We start from the raw sequence: 23,657 nt of genomic DNA, 5'->3' as shown, positions 1-23,657 counted from the left end.
TTAACCTGGGGAAGAGATCTTCAACTAACCCGTTAGCAAAATTCACTGAGCCAAAGCAAATTCCACAAGTAAAGCATCCACTCTCCACCAATTGAGAAGCAGAGATTTTGCCCAGATACCATTTTTTCTCTAGGGTAGCAGAGATTGCTGTGAGCTAAGACACCCTTTTAAAACGTTGCTGTTAAGCTTTACAATCTGACAAAGAAAGTGATTCTTAAGTTGTAAAGCTCATCACATTCTCCTATTAAATAGTGAGAAATGTCCTACATACCCACCTCCTTTGCACTATAGCCCTTTGTGGTATTGGAAGTAATGAAAACAAACACAGCTCATATTTTCATTGGTTCTGAACTTTTCATTTTGTAGTAATTTTTTTTAACAAGATGTAAACACAACGAAATACCATTCATTTAGGGCATAGATTCTAACTCCTAAAGAAAATTGGAGAATCATGACAAACATTGGACAATTTTTTGAAACTGTTTATTAAGGCAATGTTATGTTAAATGTTAACATACTACAATGTATATTACTTATTCAGGATCAGTTTAATATACAAAGAACCTGGCTAAAGATTCTGGCTTGCTGGCTGAGGAGCCCTCGTCCTCTGAGGACACTCAAAAGGGTGGCCAAACTCCTAAATATCTATTGTCTTTTTGGTGCTTTTCTTGTGTACAGAATTGGTATGAAAACTTTTCAGTTACAAGAACATTCCAGATTTTACTATACCACCAAGAACATTCCGTATTTTATTACTATTTCATAGGCAGAAGTGACATTTTCCCCAGTAATGTGTAATAAAGAGTCTAGCTGCTAACAATAAAAAATAAATTAGTCATTCTGTTTAAAACATAGATCTTTTACTGGAGCATTGAGTAAGCAGATCAGGAGATCTCTAGACATCTGGCATTTTGTAATATGATGAATTTCTTTAACACTTTCCTCCTAAAACCGTCCAGTTCTTGGACGCTACCATCACACGTGCAAGTATGTTCCCCTCTCCTCTCAACCCCACTAATAGAGCACCCCCCTAGTAGCAAATATATGATGGATCTTAACTGGAGTCAAATGCAATCTGTACAATAAATTAACAAAAAAAAAACTAGGAGCTATGCAAATTGAAGATGAACTTCCCCCTTCCCATAACCAGATCCACTCATTCAGATCTTTTTTCCTCCCCAAATCTCTCCCCCGTCATTTCACCTGGATTATTTTCTTGTCAACATCTTTTCCGAACAAAATTTTTATTTATATATAATCTTAGAAATTAAGCCTTTTGTTCCAGCTGGCTCTTGGGTAAGGACAATACCATAGGCTTACAGAACTCATATAAAGTTAGTTATTAGATGGGTTTTTAATGTATTGTTCCTGTTTACTGTTCTCTGTAGAGATGCCTGGTTTGGAATCAGCTGTGTGATTAGCTAGTTGAATGAAAGATTATATCCAGCTAGGTCATATATTTGCCTTTGTGCAGTTCACTCAAATTGCCAGACAGATTTTCCATTGTATCTACCTCTATGTGTGTGGTCAGGTCATCTAGTAGTCTCTGGACAGAGAGGGAGTAAGAGGCAGGAATGAATATGGTCTTTAACTTCAGCATTAATCTCCCTTCTTTTCGAATATCCAACCATTTTTCTAAAACCAGAAAAGTACTGACAAATCCAGAATAGTTTACATAATATTGAAAGAGTGTAAAATAACCATCTTCCACCACAATGACTTTTTATTTTCAAAATTAAAACAGATGCCATTTAAAAAAAAATTTAAAGAACAAAACCACAAATAAATCTTCAGGTCTGATCACCCTCCCGGTTACACTGGTTTAACAGTGCAGTCAATGGAATTATACTGGTGCAAAACCTGTAACAGAGTGAAGAATCAGGCCCTTTATTTCAAAGAGAAAAAAAGAGGGTGGGGAGGACTTTCCAAGTTATATGTTATATAAAGGGAACGTCTGCTTTGCTAATGAAAGGTGTGAGCTGTAGAACGAATGCCCTTCAGATAAAATGTATGATGAGTCTTCCTGGAATGCCCCACCCTGGTGTTATACTGTCAGAAAACTGAATGGCAAGTGAGAGCATGCATGATATAGTCTTTTTCATTCATGTGAAACACCATCAAGGTAACTTTATGAGCCAAGTAGTACTCTGGTAGCCCCACTGAAGCAGAAAATATAGCTACTCATGCATAAGAAAAAAGAAAAACTTCATTGTGAAATAGCTCAGGTTGCCACACACCTGACATAACTGACAACCAAAAAAGCAAGGAAAAGAAAGTTAAGCTAACAGTCCATATCCTCTACTACTTCACTCACAGGCGTGCACCTTACTTCAGATACTGACCACCACTCACCACAAGCTTGACTCTTCCCCCCCAGGAATGCTAGCCCACACGCCTCATATTTTGCAATACGTGTCACTTTACAGAGAGCGCTGTCTGTCAGACCAGAGTAAAATAAAAGGTAGTGAAGTATTCACAGGAAAATAGCATGCCTCACTTTCGTGGCATCTGCATGTATAAGAAACTTTTTCATAATTTTGAGGCTCTGAGGACCATGCTAAATGAATTGTGTGTGAACACGGTGTGAAATTTCACTCCCCACCCCACTCTAAAAAAAAACATTTTGCCAATTTTGACCAGCCCTAATTAAAATGTACATATTCTGAGTTTCTCGTATTTAGGGGCTTAAGTGGAGGGTGTCTATTATATTTTATTAATATTTTAAAGACAACATTTTTATCTGTACTTGAACATTCTTACTGAAATCATGTTTGTGAATCTAATACCATCTATATTTACAGCACATTTCTCTCATACACCAATATTCAGATGTAAGCTAATGAGAGTGTACACACACACACAGTTGCTTGGATTTACCTAAATCGGTTTAAAATAATACTGTTAAATTGGTGTGACTTCTGAGTTTAAAGGCGGCCTTGCGTTAATGCATTCAGTTATCTCAAAGATGACATACTGGTGATGTCTCCCCCCAAAAGTTTAACTTCTCATCCACAAGTGTGTCTGCGGTGACCACATCTATTTAGTACCAGTAGCACCTGTCATGGACTTAATCTCATCAAGTACTTTTATAGAGTTAAAATTTAACCAAGCTTCTGCTATCAACAGCAGCAAAGATCCATAAGATTCTGTATTTCTCTCTTACAGTCAGATAAACAAACTGCTTAGTCAATAAAAAGAAAAGTCCAGTTTATAGTTCTTAGCAGAACTGTTAAGTAGTTGTGGATTTAACAGCTTGCAGGATCAGTTACTACAGTACTTAAAAGAGAGACCACAAAAAGCCTCATTTTCCTAATCCACCATCACTTTTACCACTTGCATTTAAAAGTAATACCACTTCCGTGCAGTATTTAGAAACTTACCAAGTGTCAATCCATTCACCTTTCTGTACTTTTCATTGTCTGTTTCCTTCTGAAAAAAAAAATCAATACAAATTAGTCACCAAAAAAAGCAATACGGCTTCATGTTATTTCCTGAAAGGTCAGTAAGGAGACTTTAGACAGTCCAGCATTTTTATTTTGTATTCTATCACTTTATTTCTCCTCTTTTATTCTCTGGCAGGTGCCGGGGGCTCTAGACAGTGCTCAGGCACAACTAGGACCACTTTATGGTTAGCTCTGGAGTTCACCAGGCCTGAGGATGGTCCCCAGGGTCTTATCCACAGAAGTAAATTCTGTCCTCCCTGCTTGTGAGTGCCTCTCTTTACACATGCAGTGTCATTTACAGGCACAAATCACGTGAACACGAAGCGAATGATTCACATATACAAGTTTCCCTATTTGCACACACTAAGACCTGCTTGTTTCAGGCCAATGGAGGACTCTGCATGTGCTCAGAAGCACTTAAATACTGTTCATGCCATTATTTATTGTTATTCCCCTATGAGAATCTGGTACCTAAATTGTTCTGTGTACAGTGCCTAGCACAATGGGATCCTGGTCCCTCACTGGGGCTCCTAAATACTACAGTAATACAAATAATATTAGTAACCATAGCGCTTTCCCTTTGCTTCTATTCTTTCAGCACTTTGCGTTTTTCATTCTTACAAATGAGGAAACCCACCCTATTCTGCTGTGATCCTGTATGGTGACATCAAACTATAGGGTTGTACATGGTGACCTCGCTTATGATACTGCATCAAGTCACCATCGTTCCCTATATGTCACCTCATGCATGACGACACCAATGCATTTCTTGAGCATAGTGACAAAATGAACAGAGAACAAAGAATGACATTTCCTTTATTTTATTTACCGTTCTTTTAACCAGGTAATCTCCAGCTCAGACTACTAGCATCCACCCCTCTCCCCCACACACACCTCCCCCCCAAAAAATCACCATTCTCCTGCCTTATTCCTAGCAGCATATATCTCAGTTCCCAGCCATCTTTACCTTTGGAGTTAGTCATCCTTTATTCTTCCTTTAGTAAAGCTCACCACACATCCACAAAAGTCCTAATTAACAGTTAATCTGTGGAACTCATTGCCAGAGGATGTTGTGATAGTCAAAAGTATAACTAGGTTAAAAAAAAATAAACTAGTAAAATGCAAGGAGGATACATCCAGCAATGGCTATTAGCCAAGATGGCCAGGGTAACCCTAAACCTCTGACTGCCAGACGGGGAAGAGCAGGGTGGATCTCTCCAACGGCCCTGTTCCGTACACTCCTGCTGAAGCTCTGGTATGGGCCACCATTGGAGACAGGATACTTGGCCAGATGAACCATTGGTCTGACCCAGCATTGCAGTTCTTATGTTCCAGTACACAAAAGTACACAGCAGACATGGCTGTACAGTAGCTGGCTTTTTGTTTACTGCCCCCACGATTTAAAGAAAGCTGGTGCATTTTAGGATTCAGCTCTCTGAATAAGCTTACCCCACCAAGAAATCATTCTGACACCTGTATGATCAGGTCTCCCAGATCTAGAATAGAGACCACAGTCCTCAAGGTTATGGCATTCTACATGTTATGACCACAGTCTTTAATGGCACTGAAGATCCTCTAGCCACAAACAGCATTACATCTTAATCTCTCCAGCCCCTCACAGCAGGGAACCCCCTACATCAGCAGACTAGCATCAGGTGGGGGAGCCTTTAAAAGCTGCTTCCCAGTTGAGTGCCAGCTATTGCCAAGCTCCTTCCCTCACTTCCACAAAATTTAACAGGGACAAGAGCCAGAGACTCTATGGAGTCCACTAAGGCCTTTGGCCCAGATCCTCAACAGGTGTTTAGGCACCTAACTCCCATTGAAACCAACCTACTTTATGAAAAGTGCTCAGATGGGCAACAGTACAAATCCCTAGGAAACACAATGTATAAGCACAACATGTCTCCCTGGTGTAAGGAGTTCCACACTGCTAGCGCAAGTGATGTCTCTGAAATAAAAGCTACAGATATAAATAAATCAGCAATTCTGGGGAGAAATTTTAAAGGCACAAAGGGCAGCTAGGCACCCAGCTCCCATTGGCTTTCAACTCTATTCCTTACCGAAATGTAGCATATTTCAAGTATATACCAACAGGCTTGCAATGTACTAGCATGTTAATTCTTTGCTCTTATGGAAAAAGTTTGATTCAGGATTCATAACAGAATGTACTCAAAAGCAACAAATCCAAGGATGCAAGAAAGACACACAAGCTGCTTATGAAAATCATTTTATTGTGAAAAGTGTTAAAGGCATCTTTAAATTGCTCCTTCCTGGCAGGGTGCACTAGTAATTTGCTTCCATCCACCACATTTCAGGTCAGGTTACTGTAATTTTTGCAATCACTTTAAAAACATCTTTTTTTATTTAAATGGTGTCTCAGACTTTGTTTTGAATTCTGTGTGCACCCTATAAGTGGCTGTCCGGATCCTTTTCCAACTTGGCTTCTGCAGCAAAGTGTGGAACATACAGTATTTAACTTCATGAGACTGCAATTATTAAAGGACCACTGCCACACGCTGGCAAACTCTGAAATATATGTTCTCCTAAAGCCTTACTAACTTCTATTTCTTTGCCCCTCTTTACTGCTTACCAAAGTATTTGTGTGGAAACAGAAAGTCGCTGTTTTCAAAGCTGGATTTCTCTTTCTGCCTGATTCATTCAGCGATGTTGTACTAGCCTGTTTGTGACATCAGCATTCATCATCCCAAAAGCAGCTGTAGTGTCACTAAAACGAGAGTGACTAAGTCAGGCAAAAAGAAGGCTGGTTATGTAAAACCAAACCTAAATGGTTATACCATCAATATCTTCATAATAAGTCAGCAATGAGTGGAAAAATAATACAGAACAACTGTGAATTTAATGGGATTTGGATGTTATAAAGATCCACTGGTGTGCAGCTGTGGTTCTTCAATGACTCATTAGCTTCTGAAAAAGTTCCCTTGCCATTTCATGAGGACAGTAACAGTTCAGGGATAGTTAGCTACAGAAACCTCCTCAAGGAGCTTCACTTTGTCTCAGTGGTACCCTGTCTGATTAGGTGATTAAACGGGTCTTGAAGAAATAGCTGCAGTCTCACCTTTGTTAGTATGAGAAATGTCATCTGACTAACTCCAGCTTGGATTTACAGCACTCGGACATTGGAGCAGAGCACCCTCTGTGTTCTCTGTCATCAGTGACACTCTGGCATAAAATTTCTTATCTAAAGAGAAAGGTCTCATCTCAGTCATTCTGCTCTCCTACTAGAGTCTGAATGACCAGTGATATCAAGGTTCAAGCCATAGATGTGAAAGGTGAATTTTGGTATCAGTTTTAACAGCTTTTGGGCAGATTTTTACACTCATGGTTTATATAATTTGTTTTACTTGATTACAGGACCTCAGGGGTCCTACTTCAATGGCATTACTTTGCTTTTCTATCTTTCCCTGCTACCTACTAGCTCCCCCCAGTTCCCCCCCCACACACACACACACCCCACCTTTTTTTTTTTTTTAAGTGTAAATACTCATTAGCCTGTGTCTTGATTACACACTTCCCCAGAGCTATCTTTTGGGTTTCCTACATGCTGCAGTAAGGGCCTGATCCAAAGCCAATTGATGTCAATGGGGAGGCTAGTGACCTGGATCAGGTTTTAAGTATGCTTGTTTGGCACCTACTTTTGAACAGTATTAAATTCATTTTTAGTTTTTTTGAGGTAACCAAGAATAATTTCATTCTCAGATCTGTTTGAAGTAGCCATCATTCTTTATCATGTTTGGGTCCTGTTTAGGTCAGAAGTCAAAAAACTTCATCAACTCCAGGCTGTATCTATCATGAAACACCAACCCTATAAATGGGGGTGAGGGGTTAAATACTGATGAAAAAGCAGTGTGGAAGATTGCTTCCCCAAATCCTCTAAAATCTGCCACTGAACTAAAAGTTTTAGTTAGTGGTATAATTAGCATCTCTTCTACTACCACCATGTATTTAAGAATGTTAATAACAGATGACAAATGGTGCAAGAGTGTCAGAATTTTTAAATGAATTAATTTCAGCTGTTCATGATCACTTTGTCTTCACTGTCTGCAAATATAGTAAAATAGTTTACTAACAGGAATGTTCACCAACACAGCTAATTACAATCAGGAAATGAACAATACGTGGAAAATAATTTTTTATAAATTTATAGTCAGGAGTGCTGGCACCAGAAACCTGGTTGTGAGAGTTGTGCTCATCCAATCAGGTAAAAGAATCAGATCATGGGTCCTGGATACCTAAGCAAAACAGTTCAACTCTTTGAAATTCAAACATCCACAATGAAGTGCTTCCAAATAAGCTACAGCCCAAAACTTTATATGGTGCATAATTCTGAACAAATGAATTAGAGAAAACAGCGATCTGTTTGAGGACGACTTACAAATAATTCATTTGGTTCCACCTCATCTCAGTTACGTTCTCTGCAGTAGGGTTGGAACAAAACCATAATTGTGCCCAAGAGGGCTCATAAAACCTACAAATGCTGCTGCTGTTGTAGAAGTACCTGAACACATTAGGTTTTTTCCAGCATATTCCTCCCCCTCTGCATCCATTTCCCTAGTTTTCTGTTTAGTGCAATATGGCCTTTTCTGACTAACCCTCTTAAGGCTTGCTTGTTCTTGTTCCTGGTTCATATGCAAACCCATGAAATAACATCCGCAAAGTCAGAGTCCTCCTGTTCACAAAAGATGTCACTTTCAAAGCAAAAGGAAATTGCTGCCCGCCTCTGGTTGTTCTTGGAGACTGAAGAATGCTTTATTTATAAACCCTGCAGATATATCTCAACATTTATCATCCCTGAATATTATCTGAAACCATAGGATTTGAGTGCCTTTAGGCACTTATTTTCTCATGGGTAACATTTACCTAAATAAGAAATGCAACATATTTAGAAAGTTGCAAATCTAGACTCACTGGACTGATTCTTTGCCACCTGGCACTTTGTGGAGACATTACACCTGTGCAAAGTGGGTCCAAAGTGCTACCATATCAGAATGATTGGATTCTACATGCACTGTGCGGAGGCGAGAAGGAAGGATGGTGAGAGCGTTAGGGAAAAAGCTTAGGACTTGGGAGGCAAGGGTGCAATTTCCTACTCAATGGCCAGCTTCCTGTGTGACTTTGGGCAAGCCACAGTCTTGGTGCCTCAAATCCCTGTCTGTATAAGGGGAATAACAGCACTACCTTACCCCAGAGGGTGTTGTGAGGATAACTACACTTATGATTGTGAGGTGCTCAGATACTGTACTCCTTTCCCAATCATCCACAGAGATTCTAAACAGGATACTAAGTCATCATTGCAAGCATCCCAAAACCTGCGCAGCAGTCTGCCTCTTTCTAGACCATTCATGAGCTTCAGAGTACAGCAAACTCTTAGGGATCCTGTAATCTGGCATTTGCTTGACATGTCCAAGCCACCTGAGTCTCTTATTAATCAACATTTCCATGAAACACATATTAGCACAATTTAAACATTTCCACATTTGTCACCCTGTCTTGCCATCTTATTTGAAGAATTTTACACAAGCATCGTCTATGAAAGCAGTTTAGTCTTTTGATATGTTTGATGCAAGTGGTTCATGTTTCTGAACCATATAGAAAAGAGTGGATAAAAATCACATCTCATAAATACGGATTTTCACTTTAGTTGACAATTTATTATTGTTCCAGGCTCTGTCTTGCAAAAGAGCCAAGTTCCTGGCTGCTTTACTGACTGTACTTGCTAGTTCAGCATCAAGATCTACATTGCTGATAACAGAGCCAAGGTAGAAAAATTGGTCAACAACATCCAGTTGAATACTCTAAGGTGATATCTAGAATTGATTCCGAAGAGCCTTGGTGCATGGTAACAGTCTTCAAGCTTATTGCTAGCCCAAAGATTTTGCATGAATCAGAACTGGCTAATATGTTGTAGGGCATCAAGACAGTGAGCCACAAGGGCCACATCATCCGCAAACAGATCCCTTATGATGATCTCCTTCACCTTTGTCTTAGCTCTGAACCTTGCAATGTGAAGCAAACCACCATGATGTCTAGTGCTAAGATAGACACCATCTTGAACATCACAGAACACATATTGAAGCAGGAATGAGAAATTTTAAACAATGTAGGAGCCAGTACACAACCCTGCTTCACTCTATTGTTGATGTTAAAGGAATCAGACTCTTGGTTCTCATACGTTGCGGTTGCGTTCATGCTGTCGTGTAAAGATTTCATTGGGTTTAGCAATATGGGTGAACAACCTAGCTTCTTCACAACAATGTAAAGCCCTGTCCAACTGTGTCAAAGCTTTTGTGAAATCTATAAAAGCCACATACAATGAAATGTTTCCCTCTGCACTTTTACTGCAATTTTCTTAAAGAAAGGACCATATCTATGGTGGACCTTCCCAAGCAGAAGCCACACTGGCTCTCAGGATAGCTTCTCCCAGCTAGAGTTTGAAGTCTAGGTAAAAGAATACAGTTTAAGATTTCCCCCCCCCCCCAACGTTAAGAAATCTCTCTCTGTGGTTATTACAATCACTTCTGTCTTTGTTTTTATAGAGCTAGATGAAACAAGCATCCTTAAAATCTTGCGGAACAGTTTCTTTGTTCCAACAGAATAGCAATACCTCGTGCAATCTTTGCAGCAAGTCTTTGTATATTTTGTAGAGTTCAGCCGGTAAACAGTCAGATCCTGAATCTTTGTTGTTGAACAACTCATCAGAAAGTTTCCCAAGTTCCTCTAGTGTAGGTTCACTGGAGTGATAACTTCAAACCCAGGCAATTTGCCTAACATACTTGGTCTACTACAGATTCCCTTGAGTATATCATTCCATAGTGTTCAATCCACCTCTCCAGTTGCTTTCCTTTATCAGTTATGATATTATCCTAGAGCTTTCAGCAGAGCTGTCTTGTTCTTTAATCAGCCCAATGGTCTTTCTAATGCCCTCATACAACCTTCTACTGTCACCTGCACTATCCACCCGCTGGATGCGGTCAGATACCCAGCCAAAAATTCTTCACCACACCTCCTGGAAGCTATTTGAACAATCTTACAAGCTTCTCTTAGGTTATTGATGGAATCAGTAGTAGGTGATCAGGGCAGATCTTTTCCTCTCAATGAGTGGCAGCAGTATGTCCAAACGGTCTATGAACTGTCAACATTTTTTCCTAGTACTCTTTCCAAAAAAAACCTCTTGATTGACATATTGTAGATACTTGTCTTCAAGACTTCCCGTGCATCTGAAGCAGTTTAATTCATTCCAGCTGTCTTTGCTACTTCATTAAAAAGCCGTTTCTTGACAGGATCATTGATTTGGCACAAGACAATATGAGGTTGTACAGCAGGTTTATTACGTTGGATCTTCTTTGCTGCAAAATGAAATTTCAAGCTGACAAGAGCGTCATCTGTGTCACAGTCTGCCGTTTGGAAGGATCATGTATTCAAGAGATCTTTCAAGTATGTATGTCTTGTCTGTGCCAAGTCCAGCTAATGCCAGTGCTTGGACCTCAGATGTCTCCACAATGTTTTTCGGATGTTACCAGTAAAGAATGCATTGGTCACCAATAAGCCTTGCCTGGCACAGAGCTCAAGAACTCTCTGACCCTTCCCAGGTCAGATCTCAGCATTGGACCCCATTCTTGCATTGAAGTCTCCAAGTACTAGGATGGGTTCCTTCTGTGGAATCCAGACAATCAGTTCTTCCAGCTGTTGGTAAAAGCTATCCTTCTCCTCGTCACTAGCCTGCAGAGTTGGAGCATAGACACTGACGAGGTTGATGAATCCCTTCGGTAGACTAACTCAAAGTGTCATGATACGCATGAACACTGCAATTGGAGCTTCACACGATGACATACAATCATTTCTGATAGCAAAACCTATAATTGTACTCTCCCCTTACGCCTTCAGGTTTCTCATGCCAGTAAATAGCGTAGTCTGTCCCCCTTACAAAGCCTGTGTCTGAGAGGCAAGTTTCCGAAAGAGCATGCAATCTGAAGCATGCAAGCTCGTTATTCAACACAGCCATTTTCCTCAAATCCAAATTCAGATCAAAGTCATATCCAAGGGTCCAAATATTCTGCAAGCAATTCTGTTTATTAAAAACAGTTGAGCCAGGATGTAAAACAATGAGGCAGGGCTTGTTTGACCTACCTTTTCTAGGGCCACCCTCACATTAGGTAATCAGGTCATCCTGAAACAGGGCTGCTTGGAAATCTCAGTACCTGCTCCAGGGCCCTTATGCCTCTCACAGATCCCTACGACCATCTTGCCAAGACCTGCAGCACACACACAGCTAGACAAAGTTATGGAGGAGCGGAGGCTGCCTTAGAGCTGTCGTCGTCCCCCTTCAGACCACTGAGCCAGAATCCAAAGGCCAGAGTGAGTCTGAATGTTCAATGGCACAGAGGTCGTAGCTTCTGCCAGAGAGCAACTTAGATATGTAGGTGTGACATCATTAGGCCTCTTAAATAAGCTTTTAGAGCTTCTCAGCAAAATTAATGGGTGTGCATATGCACGCACACACTTCATTTATTTCAGAGTGCCATTTAATCTTCTATGCCAATTTATTGATAAAGTATTTATCATGTAGCATCTGGTCGATAAAGATCCAATTTCCTCTATTAGCACAGGCTGAATTCATAATACAATTGCAGTCCAGGTGCTAATGAATGATGCTCGTAAGCATCCATTGCTCAAGCCAGTGAAATATTCATTCAACGAAGGTACTGCATACTTGCTGATCCCTTTAATTTCATTAAGAGCTACAGGGGCTCAGCACCTCTGTAAATCAGCCTAAAAGTGTATTGGTTCTATAACCAGTTCATTCTCTTAAGCATTTTCTTCACGATGAAGAAAACAGTAATATACTTGAGAAGCGTTGGGTTTTTGATTATTTGGATGATGCTAGTGGAAGAGAATTCTTCAGATGCATTAATGCTCCAATTATGTAACATTTAAGTATCTGCTGAAATCTTTAGACTTTGTCACAAATCAAACGATCTGATTCGAGCTTATCCTAGAGAATTTCAGATTTCTTGTTTCCTAACATCCATAAATTTGTGAACCCTGTTGATTCCAGAATAGTTTTTCCAAAGCAGAATCTAATAAAGCATGTTAATGTAATGACCCTCAACCCAGGTCATCAGCAGGATATGAACTTCAGAGCTTTAGCACAGAAGCACAGACCTTTACTAGCTTAGATAAAGGAGTTACTCCCTTAACAGCCAGCTAATAGGCAGTTATCTCCCTGTAGTGGCAGGTCCACATAGAGGATATGACATACGCTTTCGAAGCATATTACATGATTGTTATTATTTGAATATTAAATTCTAGGTTAGTTTATCCTGATACTATAGTTAATGATAAATACTCCATCGTTTGATAGGACACCTCAATGTGAGATGACCCACTATCCTAGGCTGTTGTAGTTTTGACTCGTTATCTGAAAAAAGTTTCAGCTTGCTAACTGAAAATTCATAAACTTTAAAGCAACTGATGTTCTTACAGTTTGACTCATTTCATTCATCATATTGAGACTAAAAAGGAAAAGCCAAATCTGAAGACCATAGCTGCATTGTTCCTTACTGTATGTACGACTGTGTAAGAAATTATTCCCCAAATTGCGCTATTACATTGAATTGCTTGACAAATGTATAGTAATAGCAAGACACTAAAATAAAGCATAATTGGACAAATTTAGCATTTGCTTTCCAGCTCCATTCTGTGTGCTTCATTCCTTATACTTAATGTTGCAGTCACACTATTTTTACATAGCATTGCCCTCTTTAAATAAAAGTAAGTGAAGGGTCCAATGGAGCTTTTAAGTTTTATTATCTGGAACAGTTTGGATCGATGCTCTCAACCTAGAACTCAGCTGCCCTAATTTGTGGATGAAAATTTAATTCCAAAACTTCAGAGTCCCATTCCTTCTCTCTAACTTCAGAGATCAATCAATTTTTTTTTAAACAAGAGAAGCAAGTTCTACTCAGCTTGCACAAAAGAATTAAATGCTCAGACATTTCAAATGATTATTGTTTTACTTAAAACTTGGCTTACTCCTTAGCTCTCAATAAGATCTAGAAAACAAGCAGATTGAACAAAATCACAGCCATTACTGAGTCTGCCAGAGCAAAATTTCTCACTGGAATATGGGTGGGGAAGAGGTTTTTTAGGCTCATTCACCTGCCAAAGCCAACATTTTCTTCACACAATGCCTGTTTAGCCTGCGGAAGCCACACTACAAGATTCACTTGAGGCCAAGAGCTTAGCAAGATTCAATAAAAGGGTTACCTAGTTAGTTAGATGGATAAGATCATCCCCAGTTACAATACTAAAATTTTGAAAAGCTTTAGAGGGGACACAAACTGTAAAGCTTCAACTCATAAGCCAGCCTCTAATTCTTAGGGGTGAGGAGAAAAACTTCCCCTGGGGGCAGGCTATCCCATAGCTGCCTGAAGCAGGATTCCTCTTTCTGAATCACCTGGTACTGGCCAGTCACCCTGGTCTGACTCAGTGTGGCAATTCCTATTGTGTGCAGATGTAACAACGAACACAGCTGAACTATCCGTCTTCAGTCCTTCAACAAACAAGTTGCCTCTGGGCCAAGACGAAGGTTGTGGGGGGGAGGAAAAGAAGATAATTAGTTTCAGAAAAAGCTCTGAGCAATGGAAAAGGGGGCATTGCAGCGGAACTTTGCCTCACCTGTTGTGTGTTACCTGTGCCCACTAAAATAGTGGGAAAAATTTTCCTAGCTGAAAGAAATGAAAACATAAACAAGCTTCAGCTGAAATAATCTTCCTTGCCTGTCTTGTCTGGCTGCATCATATCCCTCTGTAAATCCCTCCACTAGCTTCATCGTCTCTTCCACAGTGAGTTTAAGTGGCTCAGCCTTTCGTTCTGGGCTCTGTTCAGCATCACCCTTGCCTAGGCCTCTGCCTTCATTTAATTCCTTTCTATTATGAGGTTTCTTGGTCCATCCTTGGAAGTGTCAAACTGGCCAGCGTCAGAGCAGAATGCTGGAATAAAGGGACCCCTGGTCTGACTTGGCAGTTCCTATGGTAGTCAGGCAATGAATCCTGCTCAGCTCTTCCACGGTGCAGGTCTCATTTCCATCTTCCCACCATGCTGTCTCCTACACCTTTCTACATTCACATCCTTCTTTAATACCCACTTCTTCTACAAAGCTAACACTAATACCTATTATTAAAAAAAAAAAAAAAACCCAAAACACAAGGCCTTACATTAGCACCATTCTCGGAGTTTCCCAGTGCATGTGTGTGTGTGTGATCTTTGCCTATGCATTCAGAATTGCAAGTTCCTTGGAGCAGGGACCATTTTTCCCCTTATTTGTACAACACCAAACACAGTGTCATCACTTAATGAAATAAAAGCAAGAAAAAAATGTATTTGCTTAAACAGTCTCATCCTCTCATTTTGCATGATGGGTTTTTCACCCTGTCCATCTGTCATAAATATAAAGGGAAGGGTAACCACCTTTCTGTATACAGTGCTATAAAATCCCTCCTGGCCAGAGGCAAAACCCTTTCACCTGTAAAGGGTTAAGAAGCTAAGATAACCTCTCTGGCACCTGACCCAAAATGACCAATGAGGGGACAAGATACTTTCAAACCTGGAGGGGTGGGAACAAAGGATTCTGTCTGTCTGTGTGATGCTTTTTCCGGGAGCAGGTCAGGAATGCAGCCTTACAACGCCTGTTAAGTTAGTTAGTAATCTAGCTAAAATTCGTTAGATTTCCTTTAGTTTAATGGCTGGTAAAATAGCTGTGCTGGATATGAATGTATATTCCTGCTTTTGTGTCTTTTTGTAACTTAAGGTTTTGCCTAGAGGGATTCTCTATGTTTTGAATTGGATTACCCTGTAAGGTATTTACCATCCTGATTTTACAGAGGTGATTCTCTTACCTTTTCTTTAATTAAAATTCTTCTTTTAAGAACCTGATTAATTTTTCATTGTTCTTAAGTTCCAAGGGTTTGGGTCTGTGTTCACCTGTACAAATTGGTGAGGATTTTTAACAAGCCTTCCCCAGGAAAGGGGGTGTAGGGCTTGGGGGGATATTTTGGGGGAAGACGTCTGCAAGTGGGATCTTTCCCTGTTCTTTGTTTAAAACACTTGGTGGTGGCAGCATAGGGTTCAAGGACAAGGCAAAATTTGTACCTTGGGGAAGGTTTTAACTTAAGCTGGTAAATATAAGCTTAGTGGGTCTTTCATGAAGGTCCCCACATCTGTACCCTAGAGTACAGAGTGAGGAAGGAACCTTGACACCATCTAACAGCTCTAAGAAGAGATATCCCCATAGCTGGTCTCAGCTCAGATTACTTTGCCATAGACTGTCAGACTCTCTCTTCTAATTTCATCAAAAAAGTCTATCTTGTCCCTGGCCTATACTTCTTAATTTCTCTCATTTACTTCTATAAAGCATTTTGCAATGCCATTTGTGTGAAAGTCATGAAAGTATACAAAGTAAAGCTGTATTGCATATAGTTTCCCCCTCCCCCAAGCATTAAAATTTCATTGAGAACAACAGGAGCCCTGTGCATGCAGGAAGGGTAGATACTGGAGCTGAAATCCAGATCCAAATGCAGAATTTTCCCCAAGACTCCCCAGATCCTCTGGGAGGTGATGGGGGGGAAGAGACATTTACATGTGACTGTTTCCTTCTGGGCTTTATTTCATTAGTAACTTTTAATTTCTGTGTGCTATAAAGTAGCAAAAGATCCCTAGATGAATTCAGTCAAGCTGCCTCTCCTTCCATCTCAAAATGTTGTTATACAATATCCTGATGGTCCTTCTGTTTTTACTAGAGCGTACATGATTCACAATTCATCTAGGAATAGATCACTTGGCTTTACTTCTCAGTCTGAATTCCATAGCAGACCTCCAACGCAAATAGAGATACTCGCAAAGATCTGTATTCATGAAACCGTAAGTATGCATAAACCAAAATACGGAGAGAGACATAAGTGTATTAACCCACCAGCAGTATTTGCACATTATATGTTTAATATGGCTGTTCCTTATATCTGGAAGTTTTCAATAGAAAAGATTACTGCACACTGCTACAAGTCTAACCTTTGCAAATCAAATAAAAAATATGGTGGAATTTAGAGAGGTTTGGCAGACTGGAAAAAAAACATCTAAAGTTTTGACTTGTTCCCTGGTATGAGAACTTGGCATTTTGAAGAGACAAAAAAAAAAAAAAAAAAAAAATCAAGAAAATCCTGGAATAGAACTGAGGGTTTAAAGAAAGCACAGCTGAAAGTTTTAAGATTTAAATGCTGTGAATAGGAAATTAGTCTCCAAAAGGAGCTATACGCTTTTTTTTTTTAAAGTCATGTAAACTTATTTTCTGATTATAAAGTCCTGAACTGAAAAGCCATGGATCCTGGTTGGAGAATCATCAATGAATGCCTTTTAACGTTCTCCCTCATTACTAACTGTAGCAACACTGCAAGAGTTTACGAAGTAGTTGAACTCACACAGCTATGTGCCAACAGTTCTTCAACATGCTTAGCTGCAGCCCACAGGCTAAATGGAAACCAGACTGGAAGCTCTCCAACCCCACAGGGCTTGCCTTCCAGAGGGTCTGCAATTAATTAAGACCAAAGGGGAGCTCTGAATAACCCTCTTGTGGAGCAAAATACACACAGTCAAAACCCAGCTGACAAACACAACAAAACTGACTTCATGGTTTCTTATGAGAAAACCATTAAATGGTTTGAGAAATGAAGAAACACTTTGTTCAAGTCACTAGTGTGAATGCAATATATTCAGATTACAAAGCAGTACCACCCGGTTATAAATATCATATTGCTTTATCCCTGGGTAACCAGGTGTATAAAAGCCAGTAATAACACATTAGGTTTTAAGTTAGCATACAGTACCTACTATTATATTTTCACAGAGTTCACTTATTCTTTTTTGTAAGGGTTCAGATATTAGAAAATCTTTCCAATTCAGCAGGCACCAAGGAAAGTCTCATCACCTGATACACTGCTATGGTGCACTGAGTTCTTTACTCATATTATTCTGTTACGTAAATGGGTATTTTTAAATGAATGTAAAAGTTTAACAAAGGAACGTGTCCCCTTTGCACTGATGAAATGCTCTCTCTCTTCCAGAGTCAGAAGAGCATGCTGAAGGGGGAAATAAATCAAATCACAGGTTGGTTAAACATTCCAGCATCAAGACAGAAAATGTGCCACATTTGGGGTTTAAGAAGAGTGAAATTTAAAAATCTTCCCTCAAGCTAGAAAAATCTAGCTAGTAGAATCTCAGTCCTAACTCGGAGTGAAATTCTATGGCCTGCGTTACAAAGGAAATCAGACTACATGGTCCTAATGGTCTCTTCTGGCCTTCAAGTCTTGAACGTATAATATACTTACTGTGACATGGCATTTTAGATTGCTTCTCAGTCAGAGCCTGCAAGAGGGTCAGATGAATGTAAGCCTGTCTATTATGCACAGTCCATGCCTGTTGATAAAGGACTCTGAAAAGGCTGATTTGAGAGTTACTATGGTGCTCATGAAAGTGATACTGTTAATGCTGGCTGGAGCAGACAGGATGCAAGCAGCACACAAAGGCCTGGCCCAAAGTCCATGACAGTCAGTGAAAAGCCTTAGGAATCTCAGTGGGTTTGGGTCTCCTACTGTGTAACCTCTCTCTTACAGCCTGATCCAAAGCCCACTGAAGTCAGCAAGAGTTGTTTGGATCAGGCCGTCAGCTCTGTCAATGTGCCCTAACCCATTCTGCAGCTACCTTGAGATGGGACAATGAATTTAGTTGTTACTTGTGACCTAATGCAGGATTTGAACAGAGGACTCTACAGGGGAAAGACTGCCACGAAATGTTGCTGGCCCAATCTAAGCAGCCTGAATTAGTACCATTGCTAACGTTCAACATGCAGGAAATGTAAAACTATATTATATGAAAGCATAAACAGCACAGTAATTTTCCATGCATGTGTGTCAGTTCTCAAACCAAATAAATTCTTGTGAACATACTGTACCTTCTTTGGGATCTCAAAACAACCGTACCTTATTTTCCTTCGTATTTGGACAGTAGCTATGATGGACTTTTCCATATTCAGCTCCATCCTCCTCGAAATCTGTGTGTCAGGCATGTTAAATCTTTCACAAATTCTACCAAATAACTGCCTCACTTCCAGAACAAATAAATTAAAAAAAAAAAAGGACTCTTGCAGCCTAAAGGAAAACTAAAGCCTTGTCTCACAGTTGCTATCCCTCTGCAACTCTGAGATCTAGCTTGCCAGGGAGATGAAAAGTGCAAATTCAGTATTAGGTTCTGTGGGTTGCACGCAAAATAACCAGCTATAGCTTAACAAATATTGTATAAGGTTTGCACTGGTCTTCACTTTCAAAGGCTCTTCTTGGTCCATCACCACCATACCTATCATCTCTCATTTGGCATCAAGCTTTCAGTGCTCACCTCCGATCAGCCTAAGATGCCGGCCTCCACTGCCCACTTGTTAATTTTTTCAAGCAAGTACCTTCATGCTTCCTCCCGTGCTGCCCTTCACACTCGGGAGGCACTCCCCATAAACATCCACAAAGCTACCTCATTATCCCCCTTCAAATTCCCCCTTCAAAAAATGTCTCCTTCCCCATGACAAAATGTAACTCTTCTGTCAGCTGTTGTCAGCAGCTAAAAGAGCTGGCTTCAGTTTTCGAGGGGGTCACTCTAAAGACTAACACAGGCTCGAGCCCTCACCCAGAAACCTGGGAAATGATAGACTGCACCCTGGGGGGGCAGTGCCACCTCACTCACAAGCACAGAGTCCAGAGATTTAAAACAGAAGTTGACTGGAGGGGAGGGGGCAGATAGGACAAACAGAACAAATTTGGAAAAGCCAGCAACCAACAAATTAACGATATTAGGTAAGACTCCCACCCTATGGAAGTGTCTTAATTAACTATAGCCCCAAGCTCAGTCTTACTGGTACTTGAGTGACTAACACATTCTAACCACTTCCTTGCTCCCCCAATCACAATTGGTTGTTCTGGCTTTCTGGAGTCCAAGGATTCTGGCAGGTCAAGTGGTGACTGGGGACTCTGCTGTCTGATCCAGCTGAAGTGATTTCAGCTTTAATTGCTGGGTAGGGAGGCCCACACCAAAATCCCTGCCATAGGTGCTGGAACTAGCGGTCTGGGGGTTGCTGCTGAAGTGGTTCCCATTATATACAGGGATTACAGTTTGGTTCAGTAGCTCTCAGCACCCCCATTGTACCAAATGTTCCAGGACACCTGATCCCTGGTGCTGTCTCCACAACTTCAGTCCAAGCCAACTCAGCTCCTCGCGGTCCACGGTTTTCATAGAATCAATGAATACCAGGGTTGGAAGGGACCTCAGGAGGTCATCTAGTCCAACCCCCTGCTCAAAGCAGGACCGATCCCTGCCGAAATCATCCCAGCCAGGGCTTTGTCAAGCCTGACCTTAAAAACTTCTAGGGAAGGAGATTCCACCACCTCCCTAGGTAACGCATTCCAGCATTCCACCCTCATAGTGAAAAAGTTTTCCTAATATCCAACCTAAATCTCCCCCACCGCAACTTGAGACCATTACTCCTTGTTCTGTCATCTGCTACCACTGAGAACAGTCTAGCAGAACCTCTTTGGAACCCCCTTTCAGGTAGTTGAAAGCAGCTATCAAATCCCCTCTCATTCTTCTCTTCTGAAGACTAAACATCCCCAGTTCCCTCAGCCTCTCCTCATAAGTCTTGTGTTCCAGTCCCCTAATCATTTTTGTTGCCCTCCGCTGGACACTTTCCAATTTTTCCACATCCTTCTTGTAGTGTGGGGCCCAAAACTGGACACAGTACTCCAGATGAGGCCTCACCAATGTCGAATAGAGGGGAACAATCATGTCCCTCGATCTACTGGCAATGCCCCTTCTTATACATCCCAAAATGCCATTGGCCTTCTTGGCAACAAGGGCACACTGTTGACTCATATCCAACTTCTCGTCCACTGTAACCCCTAGGTCCTTTTCTGCAGAACTGCTGCCTAGCCATTCGGTCCCTAGTCTGTAGCGGTGCATGGGATTCTTCCGTCCTAAGTGCAGGACTCTGCACTTGTCCTTGTTGAACCTCATCAGATTTCTTTTGGCCCAATCCTCCAATTTGTCTAGGTCCCTCTGTATCCTATCCCTACCCTCCAGCGTATCTACCACTCCTCCCAGTTTAGTGTTGTCTGCAAATTTGCTGAGGGTGCAATCCACACCATCCTCCAGATCATTTATGAAGATATTGAACAAAACCAGCCCCAGGACTGACCCCTGGGGCACTCCACTTGATACCGGCTGCCAACTAGACATGGAGCCATTGATCACTACCCATTGAGCCCGACAATCTAGCCAGCTTTCTATCCACCTTATAGTCCATTCATCCAGCCCATACTTCTTTAACTTGCTGGCGAGAATACTGTGGGAGACAGTGTTAAAAGCTTTGCTAAAGTCAAGGAACAACACGTCCACTGCTTTCCCTTCATCCACAGAGCCAGTTATCTCGTCATAGAAGGCAATTAGATTAGTCAGGCATGACTTGCCCATGGTGAATCCATGCTGACTGTTCCTGATCACTTTCCTCTCCTTTAAGTGCTTCAGAATTGATTCCTTGAGGACCTGCTCCATGATTTTTCCAGGGACTGAGGTGAGGCTGACTGGCCTGTAGTTCCCAGGATCCTCCTTCTTCCCTTTTTTAAAGATGGGCACTACATTAGCCTTTTTTCAGTCATCCGGGACCTCCCTGCATCGCCATGAGTTTTCAAAGATAACGGCCAATGGCTCTGCAATCACATCTGCCAACTCCTTTAGCACTCTCGGATGCAGCGCATCCAGCCCCATGGACTTGTGCTCGTCCAGCTTTTCTAAATAGACCCAAACCACTTCTTTCTCCACAGAGGGTTGGTCAACTCCTCCCCATGCTGTGCTGCCCAGTGCAGTAGTCTGGGAGCTGACCTTGTTTGTAAAGAAAGCATTGAATACATTAGCTTTTTCCACATCCTCTGTCACTAGGTTGCCTCCCTCATTCAGTAAGGGGCTCACACTTTCCTTGACTTTCTTCTTGTTGCCAACATATCTGAAGAAACCCTTCTTGTTACTTTTAACATCTCTTGCTAGCTGCAACTCCAGGTGTGAATTGGCCCTCCTGATTTCACTCCTGCATGCCTGAGCAATATTTTTATACTCATCCCTGGTCATTTGTCCAATCTTCCACTTCTTGTAAGCTTCTTTTTTGTGTTTAAGATCAGCAAGGATTTCACTGTTAAGCCAAGCTGGTCGCCTGCCATATTTACTATTCTTTCTACACATCAGGATGGTTTGTCCCTGTAACCTCAATAAGGATTCTTTAAAATACAGCCAGCTCTCCTGGACTCCTTTCCCCCTCATGTTATTCTCCCAGGGGATCTTGCCCATCAGTTCCCTGAGGGAGTCAAAGTCTGCTTTTCTGAAGTCCAGGGTCTGTATTCTGCTGCTCTCCTTTCTTCCTTGTGTTAGGATCCTGAACTCGACCATTTCATGGTCACTGCCTCCCAGGTTCCCATCCACTTTTGCTTCCCCTACTAATTCTTCCTGGTTTGTGAGCAGCAGGTCAAGAAGAGCTCTGCCCCTAGTTGGTTCCTCCAGCACTTGCACCAGGAAATTGTCCCCTACATTTTCCATAAACTTCCTGGATTGCCTGTGCACTGCTGTATTGCTCTCCCAGCAGATATCAGGGTGATTGAAGTCTCTCATGAGAACCAGGGCCTGCGATCTAGTAACTTCTGCGAGTTGTTGGAAGAAAGCCTCGTCCACCTCATCCCCCTGGTCTGGTGATCTATAGTAGACTCCCACCATGACATCACCCTTGTTGCTCACACTTCTAAACTTAATCCAGAGACTCTCAGGTTTTTCTGCAGTTTCATACTTGAGCTCTGAGCAGTCATACTGCTCTCTTACATACAGTGCAACTCCCCCACCTTTTCTGCCCTTCCTGTCATAGAATATCAGGGTTGGAAGGGACCTCAGGAGGTCATCTAGTCCAACCCCCTGCTCAAAGCAGGACCAATCCCCAATTTTTGCCCCATATCCCTAAATGGCCCCCTCAAGGATTGAACTCACAACCCTGGGTTTAGCAGGCCAAAGCTCAAACCACTGAGCTATCCCTCCTCCCCCCCCCAAAGCTGTCAGGAAGCGGTCCTTCCTGAACAGCTTATATCCATCCATGACAGTACTCCAGTCATGTGAGTTATCCCACCAAGTCTCTGCTATTCCAATCACATCATAATTCCTTGACTGTGCCAGAACTTCCAGTTCTCCCTGCTTGCTTCCCAGGCTTCGTGCATTTGTATATAGGCACTTGAAGTAACCTGCTGATCGCCCCTTTCTCAGTGTGAGGCAGGAGCCCTCCCCTCTCACGCGCTCCTGCTCGTGCCTCCTCCTGGTATCCCACTTCCGCACTTACCTCAGGGCTTTGGTCTCCTTCCCCCGGTGAACCTCATTTAAAGCCCTCCTCACTAGGTTAGCCAGCCTGCTTGCGAAGATGCTCTTCCCTCTCTTCGTTAGGTGGAACCCGTCTCTGCCTAGCACTCCTCCTTCTTAGAGCACCATCCCACGGTCAAAGAATCCAAAGCCTTCTCTCCGACACCACCTGCATAGGCATTTGTTGACTTCCATGATTCGACGGTCTCTACCCAGGCCGTTTTATAGCTGGCTTGGCTGGGCTCAGCTATTTAGAGAGGGATCGGTGATATTCAGGACCCTAAAGTGAATCCTTACCACCAGAATGGCACTCCCAGTGCCAGCAGTCTTCTTTCCCCCACCCCACCCACCATCCTGCCCTTCTCTACTTTTAACTCTATCCAGGCTCCCTTACCCAACCGGGCCGGACTGCAATCTCAGTCAGGGTGACCCCAGGCACATTAGGTGTTCCTTTCTTGTCCCTTCATTTCATTTCATTGCCCGCAAACTCAAAACATAATTGTATTTTAACCAAGATGCCCACAGCATCACAGAACAAATGCACATGAGGCCTGGTCCATTCAGGTTGTCTACACTAGAAGCACTACAGCTGTGCCACTGTCGTGTTTCCAAAGGGATCTTCCGACGCTGTAGTAAATCCACCCCCTTTGGAGGTGGTAGCTGGGTCACTGGAAGAATTCTTCCATCAACCTAGTGCTGTCTGCGCTGGGACTCAGGTGGGCTTAA

At 41.8% G+C, this 23,657-nt stretch overlaps 1 protein-coding gene and 1 long non-coding RNA gene across 4 annotated transcripts in view; one reads left to right on the top strand and one right to left on the bottom strand.

Annotated features, from left to right (window-relative positions):
* The window catches only part of PSMG1 (proteasome assembly chaperone 1), a 335,075-nt gene that overhangs the window by 234,704 nt on the left and 76,714 nt on the right, over positions 1 to 23,657 (bottom strand). The window contains exon 9 of the mRNA XM_073360662.1: positions 3,381 to 3,429. The gene's annotated coding sequence lies outside the window, so the exon portion shown is untranslated. The remainder of the gene's footprint in view (positions 1 to 3,380; positions 3,430 to 23,657) is intronic.
* Positions 15,105 to 18,454, top strand: LOC140917565 (uncharacterized). Of its 3 annotated transcripts, none has more exons than XR_012160904.1 (3): positions 15,105 to 15,124; positions 16,259 to 16,379; positions 17,576 to 18,454. It is a non-coding gene; the product is annotated as an uncharacterized lncRNA (long non-coding RNA). The 3 variants fall into 3 exon arrangements; XR_012160903.1 differs by lacking the exon at positions 15,105 to 15,124 and adding an exon at positions 15,269 to 15,319; XR_012160902.1 differs by lacking the exon at positions 15,105 to 15,124 and having other exon boundaries at positions 16,039 to 16,379.

The sequence above is a fragment of the Lepidochelys kempii genome, chromosome 1 (genome assembly GCF_965140265.1).
Source record: "Lepidochelys kempii isolate rLepKem1 chromosome 1, rLepKem1.hap2, whole genome shotgun sequence".
NCBI lineage: Eukaryota > Metazoa > Chordata > Testudines > Cheloniidae > Lepidochelys > Lepidochelys kempii.
Note: the sequence above shows the minus strand (reverse complement) of the source record. Positions and strands in the feature narration are given on the sequence as shown.